Raw genomic sequence first — 16,638 nt, 5'->3', positions numbered from 1 at the left:
TGAAAATTTCCACAAATTTGTGTTTGGTCAGACATGAAACCACAGATCTATTAAATCACAGATCTATATTAAAAATTGTTTGACATCATTAATGACAAGGGAAATGCAAATCAAAACAACAATGAAGTATCCACATCCATTAGGACGGCTATGATCAAAAACCAGAAAATAGTAAGTGTAAGGTTTGAATGGAGCAACCGAGGTTCGAATGAGGCAACTAAGACCAGTTATTGAAATAAAGAAATTTTATCGACTCCTGGGTGAGGTTCTGCGGTCCAACACGAGGGGCCAGAGAAATTGCGCTGACTTTCCGGGGCGTGGGGTTTTTATGGCATGGGGAACGAGCAACAGCAAGGTCCTCTGATTGGCCCTCAGGGAACTGGATCGGATTGGGTAACGGGTGGCTTGGTGGGCTTTCTGGTGGAAGAGCTGGCTAGGATTCAGCCAGGGCGTGGTTGGCTTGGAGAGTTCCTGGGCAGAGCACACCACAGCGGGAAGGTGGGGAAAAGGAAGCGGGGGGCATCAGGGAACCTTTTGGGTGAGGCTACTGGCCTGACAGTAAGCACTGATGAGGATACGGAGATGATGATTGATGAGAATATTGGAACCCTTGTGCACTGTTGGTGAGAATTTAAAATCATGTAGCCATTAGGGAAAACAGTACTGAAGTTTCTTCAAAACAATCACAAATAGTATTACTGTAAGATCCAGTGATCTCACATCTAGATATTTATCCAGAAGAACTGAAAGTAGAGTCTTGAGTACATATTTGCATTTGGATGTTCATAGCAGCATTATCCACAACAGCCAAGGGATGGGAACAATCTATATGTCTACCAATGGATGAATAGATAAGCAAAATGTGATACGTACATACAGTGGAATATTATCCAGTCTTTAAGAAGAAGAAAATCCCTCATATGCTATAACATGCATGAATCTTAAGGACATTCTTTTAAGCGAAATAAGCTTTTCACATAAGGACAAATATTACATGATCCCACTTACATGAGTATCTAAAATAGTCAAACTCATAGAAGCAGAAAGTAGAATGGAGATTACCAGGAGTGGGCAGAAGGGACAGTGGGAGTTGACGCCAATGGGTATAGCATTTCAGCCATGCAAGTTGAAAAAGTTCTAGCGATCTGCTATACAACAATGTGTATACAGTTGACAATACCATACTGTATATTTTAAATTTTGTTAAGAAGGTAGATTTCATGTTATGTGTTTTTTACCACAATTTTAAGAAGCATAAAGATGGAAGACAAAAGGACAAAAAACAAGGAGAACAAATAGAAAATGGCAACAAATCTGATAGACATTAATCCAGCTATATCAATAATCACTTTCAATATCAATAGTCTAAATTTAGCAATTAAAAGACAGAGATTGTCAGAAGACCAAACTATATGATGTAAAGGAGAAACTCACTTTAAATATGACAAAACCTATAGATTAGATTAAAGATAAAGAAATGAAGAAAGATGTACCATGCTAACAAGAATCAAAAGAAAACAGGATTAATTAGCTACATTAATTCCAGACATAGCAGACTTCAGAATAAGAAAAGTTATCAATGATAAAGAGGGACAGTACATAATGATAAAGGGGACACTTCTTCAAGAATACATTACAATCCTTAATGTGTATATGCTCAACAACAGAACATCAAAATACACAAGGCAAAAGCTGATAGAACTGCACTGAGAGATAGATGGATCTATTATTGCGGTTGGAGACTTCACCACCTCTCTATCAGAAAAAAACAGATTCAGCAAGCAGAAAAATCAATAAGAACATAGTTGAACCTAACAGTGCCACAAATCAACTGGATATAATTGGCAGCTATCAACTACTTCATGAACAGTGGGAGAATACACATACTTCTCTAGATCACAGGGAACATCCACCAAGACAGAACACATTTTGGGCCTTGAAACACACCTTAACAAATATAAAGAATAGAAATCATACAATGTCTGCTCTCAGACCACAGTGAAATTAAACTAGAAATCAATAACAGAAAGATGACTGAAAAATCCCAATACTTGGAGAGCAAACAATGCACTTTTAAATAACAAATGACTCAAAGATAAATCTCGAGAAAAAGTTTAAAATATTTTGAATTAAATGAAAACATAACTTGTCAAAATTTGTGGTAAGCAGAAGAAGCAGTGCTCCACGGGAAACTTACAGCAGTGAATACATATTTTAGAAAAGAAAACAACTAAAAATAAATTAAGTTTCCACCTTAGAAAACTAGAAAAAGGAGAACAAATTAGACCTGAAGTAAACAGGAAAAAAAATATGAACCATTACAGCAGAAATCAATAAATAGGAAATCAATAACAAAAATGAATGAAACAAAAAACTGGTTATTTAAAAGTCAATAAAATCAGTAAGCCAGGCTAACTAAGAAAAAGCCTCAAGTTACTAATATTAGAAATGAAAGTAGGAATATCACTATAGACCCCATGGGCATTAAGAGGATAATAAAAGAATATTATGAAAAACTTTATGCACATAAATTTGATAACCTAATGAAATGGACCAATTCCTTGAAAGACACAGTCTGTCAAACCTTACATAGGAAGAAGGAGACACTCTGAATAGACTCTGCTTATTCCAAAGAAATGGAATTACTTATTACAATTCCAAAGAAATGGAATTGTAATTAGTAATCTTCTAAAACAGAAAACATAAGGCCCAGATGAATTCATTCGGTGAATTCTACCAAACATTTTAAAAAAGAAATTGTACAAATTCTCTATAATATCTCTCTCTCTCTCTCTCTCTCTCTCTCTCTCTCTCTCTCTCTCTCGGATACAGGGTCTCACTTTATCAACCAGGCTGCAGTTCAATGGCGTGATCACAGTTCACTGCAACCTTGACCCCTGGGCTTAATCCTCCCGTTTCAGCCTCCCAAGTAGCTGGGACCACAGGTGTGCACCACCAGACCTGTCTAATTTTTTAAGTTTTTGGTAGAGACCCGTCTCCCTATGTTGCCCAGGCTGGCTACGATCTCTTTAGAAGATATAAGTAGAGGGAATACTTCCTAATCATTGTATGAGGGCAACATTACCCAAATACCAAAGCCAGAAAAAACATTACAAGAAAAAAAAAATTACAGACCAATATCTCTCATGAACATAGATGCAAAAACTCTCAACAAAATACTATCAATTTGAATCTCACAATGTATAAAAGGAACTATACACCACAGCCAAGTGGGATTTATCCCAAGAATTTAAGTCTGGCTCAACATTTGAAAAACAATTAAGGTAATCCATCACATCAAAGGCTAAAGAAGAAAAATCACAAGATCATATCAATAGTTGCAGAAAGAACATTTGAGAAAATTCAACACCTATTCATGATAAAAACTCTCAGTAAACTAGAAATAGAGGGGAACTTCTTCAACCTGATGAAGAACACCTACAAAAACCCTACCACTACCATCAGACTTACTGGTGAGAAACTAGAAGCTTTCCTGTTAATATCAGAAAGAAGGCCCCTATCACCACTCCTTTTCAATATCAGCATTGGAAGTCCTAGCTAGTGCAAATGACAAGGAAAGGAATAAAAGGTATACTTCTTTGGGAAGGAAGAAACAAAACTCTCCTTGTTTGCAGATGACAAGATTGCCTATGTAGAAAATCTGAAAGAATAGACAAAAAACTCCTAGAACTAATAAGCCATAATAGCAAGGTTGAAGGATACAAGGTCAATACACAAAGTTAATCAGTTTCCTATATACCAGCAATGAACAAGTGGAATTTGAAATTGAAAACACAATACCATTTACATTAGCATTTCAACAATAAAACCATATAATAATATTTTTTCAATCCATATAGATGAAGAGAGTTAAATGAAATGGTATCAATCCTTTCTTTCTTCTCAGGCATTGATTACTGAGCAAAGTAAGACAATATGACCATGGTGCCAGATAAACAGGCCAGGAAGAAAATAGCCAAGAACTCAGGCTTGTTACTTTCCATATCCTCCCAACTCTATGTAGAAATGTTTAACAATAAAAATTAGTGAATTTGGGCCGGGCGCGGTGGCTCATGCTTATAATACCAGCACTTTGGGAGGCCGAGGTGGGTGAATCACAAGGTCAGGTGTTCAAGACCAGCCTGGCCAAGATGGTGAAACCCAGCATCTACTAAAAATACAAAAATTAGCTGGGCACGGTGGCAGGAGCCTGTAATCCCAGCTATTCAGGAGGCTGAGACAGGAGAATCACTTGAACCCAGGTGACAGAGGTTGCAGTGAGCCGAGATCGAGCCACTGTGCTCCAGCCTGGGTGACAGAGTGAGAGTCCATCTAAAAAAAACAAAAACAAAAAAGTTAGTGAATTTGTGCTGGTGGCAATTGTGAGGTCAAAGACAGTAGTTTGCTGTTATCAATAGCTGCTCAGGGAAGCTGCACTATGACTATTTGAATAGTGTGCTTTGAAATGGTCACACAATTCTTAAAATCCCCAAAGCACACAGAGTAAGCTTTTAAAAATGTAAACCACCATCTGCTTGTAATTCTTCAAAGAGGGTTCTTCTTTCAGTGGTGACTGAGTGGCTTCTATCATACAAATTCTCTCACAGGTAACAATTATTAACTGGACAACATATTTAAAAACAACTGTTGACCAGGTGTGGTGGCTCATGCCTGTAATTATAGCACTTTGGGAAGCCGAAGCGGGCAGATCACCAAGTCAGGAGTTCAAAACCAGCCCGGCCAACATGATGAAACCCAGTCTCTACTAAAAATACAAAAATTAGCCAGGCGTGGTTCTGGGTGCCTGTAATCCCAACTACTGGAGAGGCTGAGGCAGGAGAATCACTTGAACCTGGGAGGCAGAGGTTGTAGTGAGCCAAGATTGCATCATTGCACTCCAGCCTGGGCAACAGAGCGAGACCCTGTCTCAACAAAAGCAAAAAACAAAACAAAAACTGTCTTGTGGGACTGAAAAATGACCAAAATGAGGTAGAAAGTGGAGAGGCACATATACTCGAAGAAGAGAAATGCACTAGGTGATTCTCTCTCTCTGTCTCTGTCTCTCTCTCTCTCTTTATTGTGGTGAACTTACATCATCATAACTATTATTAAGTATATATTTCAGTAATGTTAAGTATATTTATATTGCTGTGAAACATCTCCAGAACAGTCTCATCTTTCAAATCTGAAACTATACCCATTGACCAACTTCCCTTTTCACCCTCACCTCAGCTTCTGATAACCACCATTCTACTTTCTCTTTCTATGAATTTGACCACTTTAGATGCCACATATAAGTGGAAGAACAAAGTAATTTGTCTTTTTGTGATCAGCTTATCTCCCTTAGCATAATGTCATCAAGTTTCATCCAGGTGGTAATATGTGATAGGATTTTCTTCCTTTTTAAAACTGAATAATATTTCTTTGTATGTGTATATCACATTTTGTTTATTCATTTATCCACTGATGAACATTTGGTTTTCTTCCATCTCTTGGCTATTGTGAGTAGTGCTGCTATGAACATGGGTGTGCAAATATCTTTTCAAGACACTGCTTTCAATTCTTTTGGATATATACCCAGAGGTGGGATTGCTGGATCTTATGGTAATTTTATTTTTATTTTTTTTTAGGAATGCTCATACTGTTTTCAATAATGATGGCACCATTTGAATTTCTACCAACGGTGCACAAGGGTTCCAATGTCTCCATATCCTCACCAACACTTATTTTCTCTTTTGTTGTTGTTGTTGTTGTTTTTGTTTTTGTAGTAGCCATCTTAATGGGTATAAGGTGGTATTTTATTGTGGTCTTGATTTGCATTTCTCTGATAATAGTGATACCAAGAATCTTTTCATATGTTTGTTGGCATACGTCTCCTTTGGGGAAATGTCTATTCAGTCCTTTGCCCATTTTAAAATCAGGGTATTTGATGTGTGTGTGTGTGTGTGGAGTTGTAAGAGTTCTTTATTCTGAATATTAACCCATATCGGATATACAAATGTTTTCTTTCGTTCCATAAGTTGCCTCTTCACCCTGTTGATTGTGTCCTTTGATGCACAAAAGTTTTTAAGTTTGATGTAGTTCCGTTTTTGAGGTTTTGCTTTGGATTTTATGGATTCTCTCTTTTTCTAAACAACTTTTTGTCTTGGGGCAGGTCTCAGTCAATATCTATGTAGAGAAACCGAAGCTTAAAAACCTATAAGCTCACTGACTTAAGGAACCAGAGGATAGAGTCTGGGGTGCTAAAAGCAGCTTTAAAATCCAGAAATCCAGGAATGGAGAGAATCACAAAGGGAAAGTTCAAAAATCTGTATGTAAACCCTGGCTGGCCTCTGAATTACAAGTACATATGGCAAACTACAAAGAGCTCAGCTAATGTTAAAATAACTCAACAGTGATTTTGGCAGCTGCTCACTAAAGAGGATATAGAGCATGAAGTATTAGTTAAGTGCCCACTAAAATAAACTAAATCAATAAATAAACGCTCTTCAGAGGAATATAACAGAATTCAGATTCTCTACCACGTATTGACAGTGTCCATGATATAATCCAAAAGAACTAGATAAACAAAGAGACATTAAAATGTGACCCATATTCAACAGAAAAGGTAATCAATGGAGACCAACCTCAAGATAATCTAGATTTTGTATTTGACAGATAGGAATTTAAAAGCAGCCATTAGAGGACAGATCCAAGATGGCCGATTAGGAGCAGCTCAGGATTGCAGCTCCCAGCGAAAGTGTGGAGGGTGAGTGACGCCACATTTCCAGACGTATTTTTATTACCCACAGACCAGGAGATTCCCAGGCAGAGGAGACCCACGGGTCGCCAGCACGGCTTTTTGGCCGGTGCGGCTGTTTTGACAGGCTCCCTGGTGCAGCAGTTCTCCATACAAAATACATGGGTCCGGGTGCCATTGTAGCTGGTGATTGGAGCTCCTGGGAGACAGAGTCACCCATTCAACTAATAAAAAAGGGGACTGAAACAGGGAGCCAGGCCAGGAGATTCCTGGGCAAAAAAGCACCATGAATCTCAGCGCAGCTGTTTCAGCCAGAGTAGCGGGTCACTGCATGGGAAATAACACAGATCCAGGTGCCTTTTCAACAGGCAACTGGAACACCTAGGAGAGAGAGTTGACCATTCAATTAAAAAAAAAAGGGGCTCTGAGGCAGGGAGCCAGGTGATCAGGCTCGGCTGGACCCACCCCCACAAAAAAACAGCAATCAGAAACACTCTGGATTGAGAGTTTCACAGCAAGCACAGCTGGACTCGGGATGGTCTAGCTCTGTGGGGGAGGTGCATCCGCCATTACCGAGGCAGTCCACCACTATGAAGGTAGTTTGCCATTGCTGAGGCAGCCCACCATTGCCAAGGCAGCCCACCATTACAGAGTGAGTCCTCCATTATAGAGGTGGGCTACCATTGCCGAGGCAGTTCTAACTATAGCCATATAAACAGGCAGGGAAGTTCACACTGCAGCTGGGCGGAGCCCACAGCAGCTCAGCAAAGCCTCTGCAGGTAGACAGTGACTAGGCTGCCTCCTTGCTGGGCAGGGCAACCCTGAAAGACGGCAGCAAGACAACAGAAACTCATAAATAAAGCCCTAACTCCCCGGGACAGAGCACCTGGGGAAAAAAAGGGGGCAGTTTATGAGTTCTGCTGCAGCAGACTTAAACATATCTGCCCAGCAGCTCTGAATGAACAATGGAGCTCACAGCTCAGCATTTGAGCTCCTATAAAGGACAGACTGTCTCCTCAAGCAGCTCCCTGACCCTTGTATATCCAAAGAGTCACCTCATAAAGGAGAGCTCAGACTGATATCTGGCAGGTATCCTTCTGGGATAAAGATAGCGGAAGAAGAAACCGGCAGCAACCCTTACTGTTCTGCAGCCGCTGCAAGTGACCCCAGGCAAGCAGGGCCTGGAGTGGACCTCCAGCAGTCCAACAGCAGAGGGGCCTAACTGGTAGAAGGAAAACTAAGAAACAGAAAGAAATAACTTCATCATCAACAAACTGGACATACACTCAGAGACCCAATCTGAAAGTCAACAACTACAAAGATGACAGGTGGATAAATCCACAAAGATGGAAAGAAACCAGTGCAAAAAGTATGAAAACACCAGAAACCAGAACGCCTCTCCTCCTACAAGGGATCACAACTCCTCACCAGCAAGGGAATAAGGCTGGATGGAGAATGAGTGTGATGAATTGACAGAATCAGGCTTCAGAAGGTGGGTAATAAGAAACTTCTGTGAGCTAAAGAATATATTCTAACCCAATGCAAAGAAACTAAGAACCTTGAAAAAAGATTTGACGAAATGCTAATGAGAATAAACAACTTAGAGAGGAATATAAGTGAATTGATGGAGCTGAAAAACACAACATGACAACTTCAGGAAGCATACACAAGTTTCAACAGCCGAACTGACCAAGGAGAAGAAAGGATATCAGAGGTCAAAGATCAACTCAATGAAATAAAATGAGAAGGCAAGATTAGAGAAAAAATGGTAAAAAGGAATGAACAAAGTCTCCAAGAAATATGGGACTATGTGAAAAGACCTAATCTATGTTTGATAGGTGTACCTGAATGTGACAGAGAGAATGAATCCAAGCTGGAAAATACTCTTCAGGATATTATCCAGGAAAACTTCCCCAACTTAGCAAGGCAGGCCAATATTCAAGTCCAGGAAATACAGAGAACACCACAAAGATATTCCTCAAGAAGAGCAACCCCAAGGCACATAATCATCAGATTCACCAGGGTTGAAACGAAGGAGAAAATGCTAAGGGCAGCCAGAGAGAAAGGTCGGGTCACCCACAAAGGGAAACCCATCAGACTCACAGCAGATCTCTCAACAGAAACCCTACAAGCCAGAAGAGAGTGGGGGCCAATATTCAACATCCTTAAAGAAAAGAACTTTTAACCCAGAATTTCATATCCAGCCAAACTAAGCTTCATAAATGAAGGAAAAATAAAATCCTTTACGAACAAGCAAGTACTCAGAGATTTCATCACCACCAGGCCTGCTTTACAAGAGCTCCTGAAAGAGGCACTAAACATAGAAAGTAACAACCAGTACCAGCCACTCCAAAAACTTACCAAATGGTAAAGAGCATCAACACAATGAAGAAACTGCATCAACTAACGGGCAAAACAGTCAGCTAGCATCAAAATGGCAGGATCAAATTCACACATAATAATATTAACCCTAAATGTAAATGGACTGAATGCCCCAATCAAAAGACACAGACTGGTAAATTGGATAAAATGCCAAAACCCAACGGTGTGCTGTATCCAGGAAACCCATCTCACATGCAAGGATACACAAAGGCTCAAAATAAAGGGATGGAGGAAGATTTACCAAGCAAATGGAGAGCAAAATAAAGCAGGAGTTGCAATTCTAGTCTCTGATAAAATAGACTTTAAACCAACAAAGATCAAAAGGGACAAAGAAGGACATTACATAATGGTAAAAGGATCAATGCAACAAGAAGAGCTAACGATCCTAAATATATACGCACCCACTACAGGAGCACCCAGATACATAAGGCAAGTTCTTAATGACTTACAAAGAGATTTAGACTCCCACACAATAATAGTGGGAGACTTTAACACCCCATTGTCAATATTAGACAGATCAATGAGACAGAAAATTAACAAGGATATCCAGGACTTGAACTCAGACCTGGACCAAGCAGACCTAATAGACATTTACAGAACTCTCCACCCCAAATCCACAGAATATACATTCTTCTCAGCACCACATCACACCTACTCTAAAATTGACCACACAATTGGAAGTAAATCACTCCTCAGCAAATGCAAAAGAATGGAAATCATAACAAACAGTCTCTCAGACCACAGTGCAATCAAGTTAGAACTCAGAATTCAGAAACTAACTCAGAACCACACAGCTTCATGGAAGCTAAACAACTGGCTCTTGAGTGTTGACTGGATAAACAATGAAATGAAGGCAGAAATAAAGATGTTCTTCGAAACCAACAAGAATGAAGACACAACATACCAGAATCTCTGGGACACATTTAAAGCAGTGTCTAGAGGAAAATATATAGCAATAAATTCCCAAATGAGAAGCAAGGAAAGATCTAAAATTGACACCCTATCATCAAAATTGAAAGAGCTAGAGGAGCAAGATCAAAAAAACTCAAAACCTAGCAGAATACAAGAAATAACTAAGATCAGAGCAGAACTGAAGGAGACAGAGACACAAAAAACCCTTCAAAAAATCAATAAATCCAGGAGCTGGTTTTTTGAAAAGATCTACAAAATAGACAGACCACTAGCCAGATTAATAAAAAAGAAAAGAGAGAATAATCAATAAAAATGATGAAGTGGATATCACCACAGATTCCACAGAAATACAAACCATCATCAGAGATTATTACAAACAACTCTATGCACAAAAACTAGTAAACCTGGAAGAAATGGATAAATTCCTGGACACTTGCATCCTCCCAAGCCTAAACCAGGAAGAAGTCGAAACCCTGAATAGACCAATAACAAGGTCTGAAGTTGAGGCAGCAATTAAGAGCCTACCACCCAAAAAAAGCCCAGGTCCAGATGGGTTCACAGCCGAATTCTACCAGACATACAAAGAGGAGCTAGTCCCATTCCTTCTGAAACTATTCCAAATAATCCAAAAAGAGGGAATCCTTCCCAAATCATTTTATGAGACCAACATCATCCTGATACCAAAACCTCACAGAGACTCAGCAAGAAAAGAAAACTACAGGCCAATATCCATGATGAATATAGATGCAAAAATCTTCAATAAAATAGTGGCAAACTGATTGCAACAGCACGTCAAAAAGCTCATCCACCACGATCAAGTAGGCTTCATTCCGGGGATGCAAGGCTGATTCAACCTACATAAGTCTATAAACGTAATTCATCACATAAACAGAACCAAAGACAAAAACCACATGATTATCTCAATTGATGCAGAGAAGGCCTTTGACAAAATTCAGCAGCCCTTTATGCTAAAAACCCTCAATAAACTAGGTATTGACAGAACATATCTCAAAATAATAAAAGCTATTTATGACAAACCGACAGCCAGTATCGTACTGAATGGGCAAAAACTGGAAGCACTCCCTTTGAAATCTGGCACTAGACAAGGATGCCCTCTCTCACCACTCCTATTCAATATAGTATTGGAAGTTCTAGCCAGAGCAATCAGGCAAGAAAAAGAAATAAAGGGTATTCAAATAGGAAAGGAGGAAGTCAAATTGGCTCTATTTGCAGACGATATGATTGTATATCTAGAAGACCCCATCATCTCAGCCCAAAATCTCCTGAAACTGATAAGCAACTTCAGCAAAGTCTCAGGATACAAAATCAATGTGCAAAAGTCACAAGCATTCCTATACACCAATAACAGACTTAAAGAGAGCCAAATCAAGAACAAACTGCCATTCACAATTGCTACAAAGAGAATAAAATACCTAGGAATACAACTTACAAAGGATGTAAAGGACCTCTTCAAGGAGAACTGCAAACCACTGCTCAATGAAATAAGAGAGGACACAAACAGATGGAGAAACATTACATGTTCGTGGTTAGGAAGAATCAATATCATGAAAATGGCCATACTGCCCAAAGTAATTTACAGATTCAATGCTATCCCCATCAAGCTACCAATGACCTTCTTCACAGAACTGGAAAAAACCACCTTAAATTTCATATGGAACCAAAATAGAGCCTGCATAGCCAAGTCAATTCTAAGCAAAAAGAACAAAGCGAGAGGCATCACACTACTGGACTTCAAACTATACTACAAGGCTACAGTAATCAAAACAGCATGGTACGGGTACCAAAACAGAGATATAGACCAATGGAACAGAACAGAGGCCTCGGAGGCAACACCACACATCTACAACCATCTGATTTTTGACAAACCTGACAAAAACAAGCAATGGGGAAAGGATTCCCTGTTTAATAAATGGTGTTGGGAAAACTGGCTAGCCATGTGCAAAAAGCAGAAACTGGAAACCTTCCTGACACCTTACACTAAAATTAACTCCAGGTGAATTAAAAACTTAAACATAAGACCTAACACCATAAAAACCCTAGAAGAAAATCTAGGCAAAACCAGTCAGGACATAGGCGTAGGCAAGGACTTCATGACCAAAACACCAAAAGCATTGGCAACAAAAGCCAAAATAGACAAATGGGACCTAATTAAACTCCACAGCTTCTGCACAGCAAAAGAAACAGTTGTTAGAGTGAATTGGCAACCAACAGAATGAGAAAAATTTTTTGTAATCTACCCATCTGACAAAGGGCTGATATCCAGAATCTACAAAGAACTAAAACAGATCTACAAGAAAAAAAACAAACAAGCCCATTAAAAAGTGGGCGAAGGATATGAACAGACACTTTACAGAAGAAGACATACATGAGGCCAACAAACATATGAAAAAATGCTCTACATCACTAGTCATTAGAGAAATGCAAATCAAAACTACATTAAGATACCATCTCACGCCAGTTAGAACAGCGATCATTAAAAAATCTGGAGACAACAGATGCTAGAGAGGATGTGGAGAAATAGGAACACTTTTACACTGTTGGTGGGAGTGTAAATTAGTCCAACCATTGTGGAAGACAGTGTGACGATTCTTCAAGGACCTAGAAATAGAAATTCCATTTGACCCAGCAATCCCATTACTGGGTATATATCCAAAAGATTATAAATCGTTCTGCTATAAGAACACATGCACACGAATGTTCATTGCAGCACTGTTTACAATAGCAAAGACCTGGAACCAACCCAAATGCCCATCAATGATAGACTGGACAGGGAAAATGTAGCACATATACACCATGGAATATTATGCAGCCATCAAAAACAATGAGTTCGTGTCCTTTGTAGGGACATGGATGAACCTGGAAACCATCATTCTCAGCAAACTGACCCAAGAACAGAAAATCAAACACCACATGTTCTCACTCATAGGCAGGTGTTGAGCAATGAGAACACACGGACACACGGAAGGGAGCACCACACACTGGAGTCTGTCGGGGGGAAATAGGGGAGGGACAGCGAGAGGTGGGGAGTTGGGGAGAGATAGCATGCAGAGAAATGACAGATATAGGTGATGGGGAGGAAGGTAGCAAATTATGCTTCCATGTGTGTACCTATGCAACAATCTTGCATGTTCTTCACATGTACCCCAAAACCTAAAATGTAATAAAAAAAAGAAAAAAAAACTACCTAGTTCTATAAATTTCCCTCTCAACACTAAACTCATGCATTGCACACATTTTGACAGCTGTATTTTCATTTTTTCCAGTTCTGTGTATTTATAAAATTTCCTTTTGACTTCCTTTGTGACCCATGGGTTATTGAGAAGCATGTTTTTAAATAAGTGTTTACAGAAAAGAGAGAGGAAAAAAAGCAGCCATTATAACTATGCTATGTATGAAGGAAAATATGCTCATAATGTATGAATAAGTAGGAAATTTCAGCAGAGAAATGGAAACCATATAAAAACAAATTAAGTTATATTAATAAATATATATGAAACTAAAAATTCACTGGATGAGAGTAACAGCTCTCATCATGTGTATTCAACATTGTGCCAGAAGTTCTAACCAGTGCAACAAAGCAAGAAAGAAAGGAATAAGCTTTGGTCCCCAAGAAATAAAATTGTTTCTATTTGCAGAAGACATGTTTGTTTATGCAGGGAACCCTTTAAAACATTCAAAACATTGCAACATCAAAAGCATCTTCTATGTAAAAAATGGGTAAGTTGCACTTTACTAAGATTAAAAAGCTTCTGCTCTACAAAAGACACGAGAGAATCAAGACAAATCACAGAATGGGAGAATATATCTTCAAAACACATAACTGATAAATGACTTGTATTCAAAATTTACAAAAAACTCTTGAAACTCAACAGTAAAAAAAAATAATAATTAAAAATAAATAGAAGATATGAACAGATACCTCATAAAGGAAAACATACAGCTGGCAAATAAGCTTATGAAAAACTGCTCAACATCATTTGTCACACGGTGGCTCATGCCTGTAATCCCAGCACTTTGGGAGGCCGAGGTGGGCGGATCAACTGAGGTCAGGAGTTCCAGACCAGCCTGACCAACATGGAGAAACCCTGTCTCGAAAAAAAAAAAAAAAGAAAATTTACAAATAAAAGCACTAATGAGATATCACCACACACCTGCTTTAATCTCCAACATCCACAAATCTGAGAACATAAACTGGTGGTGAAGATGTGGAGCAACAGGAAGTTTCATTCATTGGTGGTGGAAATGCAAAATGGTACAAGTGCCATTGAAGACAGTTTGGCAGTTTCTCACAAGGAACTGCCAAACTGTCTTCAAAAGTGCCTGTACCATTTTTGCTGCTAGGTTTTTACCCAACTGATTTGAAATTTATGTCCACACAAAGTTGCACACAAATATTTACAACAGTTTGATTTATAATCACCAAAACCTGAAAGTACCAAGATGTCCTTTAATAAGTGAATGGATTAAACAAACTAGGTACATCCAAGCAGTGAAATACTAACCAGTGATTTAAAAAATGGAACAAAATGTGGCAAAAACGCATGGATGAACTTTAAATGCATATTGATAAATGAAAGAATCCTGTCTTAAAAGGCAAAATTATAGCAATGGTTTAAACACTCAGGGGCTGACAAGGGTTCACAGGACAGGAGGAAGGGTTGAACAGGCGAAGTACAAGGAATCTTTTAGTGAAACTATTCTGCATGATATTGTAATGTTGGATACACTGTTTGTCAAAATTCATTGAACTTTACAGCACAAAGAATGAATCTTAATGCATACAAAGTTTTAAAAAATCACTTCAGAGGCTGAAAAACATCAGAATGGAATGATAAGTGTGATGAAACAATCTAACTCTATTATAAATATACAAAACAACCTCACTATGGGAGTTGAGAAAAGAGCTGAATAACTGGAAATGAATAGAATCTGTAAGACTAATTCAAAAGAAGTGGTACAGAAACATTGTACTCTCGGTGGTAAGTTGTTTCCTATGGGGATATGAGTACACAGCCTGACACTACCATACATGTATACTGGAAAGGAGCAATTAAGTGAATGGATGATAGGTGGTAGGAGCCAGATTTTCACTACTGGAGTGGGGAATTACAGGTTTGCTGGGGAGGAGGCTAAAATTTACCATGTGGTAATGGATTCGAATTGAAGACATTAGTATGAATTTATGTTCATAGATGGTTACACATAGAAATACATGTAGATGAAGTAGCAGCGGCGCTTCAAGAAGTGCTGCTTGACCACGCCCATGCTGCTGCGGGCCCTGGCCCAGGCTGCCCGTGCAGGACCTCCCAGTAGCCGGAGCCTCCACAGCAGTGCAGTGGTAGCCACCTGCAAGCCTGTGAACATGCAGGAGCCCAAGATGGACATGAGGTCAGTGACTGACTGGGCAGCCCAGACCCTGCTGTGGACCGAGCTCCTCTGAGGCCTGGCCATGACCCTGAGCTACCTGTTCCGGGAGCCGGCTACCATCAACTATCCGTTCGAGAAGGGCCCACTGAGCCCTCGCTTCCGTGGGGAGCATGCCCTGTGCCGGTACCCATCTGGGGAGGAGCGCTGCATTGCCTGCAAGCTCTGCAAGGCCATATGCCCCGCCCATCACCATTGAGGCTGAGCCGAGAGCTGATGGCAGCCACCGGACCACTCGCTATGACATCGACATGACCAAGTGCATCTACTGCGGCTTCTGCCAGGAGGCCTGCCCCGTAGACGCCATAGTCAAGGGCCCCAACTTTGAGTTCTCCATGGAGACGCACAAGGAGCTGCTGTACAACAAGGAGAAGCTGCTCAACAACGGGGACAAGTGGGAGGCAGAGATCGCCACCAACATCCAGGCTGACTACCCGAACTGGTGATGCCCCGCCCTCTGCCCGCAGCCTACTGCCCAATAAAACCACTCTGACCACCCCCCCAAAAAAAGAAAAAAGAAATACGTGTAGATGTGTACACCCACAGGTTAGTATACACACATATATCTCCTTGATATGCCAGCCGAAAGGGCCTAGAACCAATGGGTGTCCAATAGCAATGAGCACACCTAGCACCCGGATCTTGATTTCTAACACCATTCTCCAATTAAAAAACAAACACACACACACCCAGGCTCCTGAAGAAATAGCTGATTCTAGGACTAGGTCAGAAAATATACAAAATGAGTCTGGAACATCTTGTATTGCCAGAAAGTAAGGAAGTACTCAAAAATTAAAGTGAGTGAAAATTAAAGTTAGACAATCTATGGAAAAGCAGCTTATAAAGCATTATCGCTTGTAAGAATTGCATGCTAGGACTCATAAATCGGTACTGCTGAAGCCTGGATTTGACTCCTGGTCAAGGAAACAGTTCTGTGGAGGCGTAAATCCTTCAACTCAGGAAAAAGTAAACATTTATAAAAATCAGCTTGATACAACACAAAGAAATGATAAACGTTTGACGTGATAAATATGCTAATTACCCTGATTTGAACATTACGTATTTGTATACATGTATCAAAATATCACTCTGTACTTCATAAATATGTACAATTATTATACGTTAATTAAAAATAATAATAAAAGCCAAAAAGGAGCTAA

General features: G+C 39.6%; 1 pseudogene; it reads left to right on the top strand.

Moving 5' to 3' along the window:
- The first annotated feature begins 333 nt into the window (after nucleotides 1-333).
- Nucleotides 334-15,924, top strand: LOC105719693 (NADH dehydrogenase [ubiquinone] iron-sulfur protein 8, mitochondrial-like; annotated as a pseudogene).
- The last annotated feature ends 714 nt before the right edge of the window (nucleotides 15,925-16,638 follow it).

The sequence above is a fragment of the Aotus nancymaae genome, unplaced genomic scaffold (assembly GCF_030222135.1).
Source record: "Aotus nancymaae isolate 86718 unplaced genomic scaffold, 86718_ANA_hifiasm-v0.15.2.pri h1tg000016l, whole genome shotgun sequence".
Lineage (NCBI taxonomy): Eukaryota > Metazoa > Chordata > Mammalia > Primates > Aotidae > Aotus > Aotus nancymaae.
The sequence above is the reverse complement of the archived record's forward strand: the minus strand, read 5'-3'. Positions and strand labels throughout refer to the sequence as shown.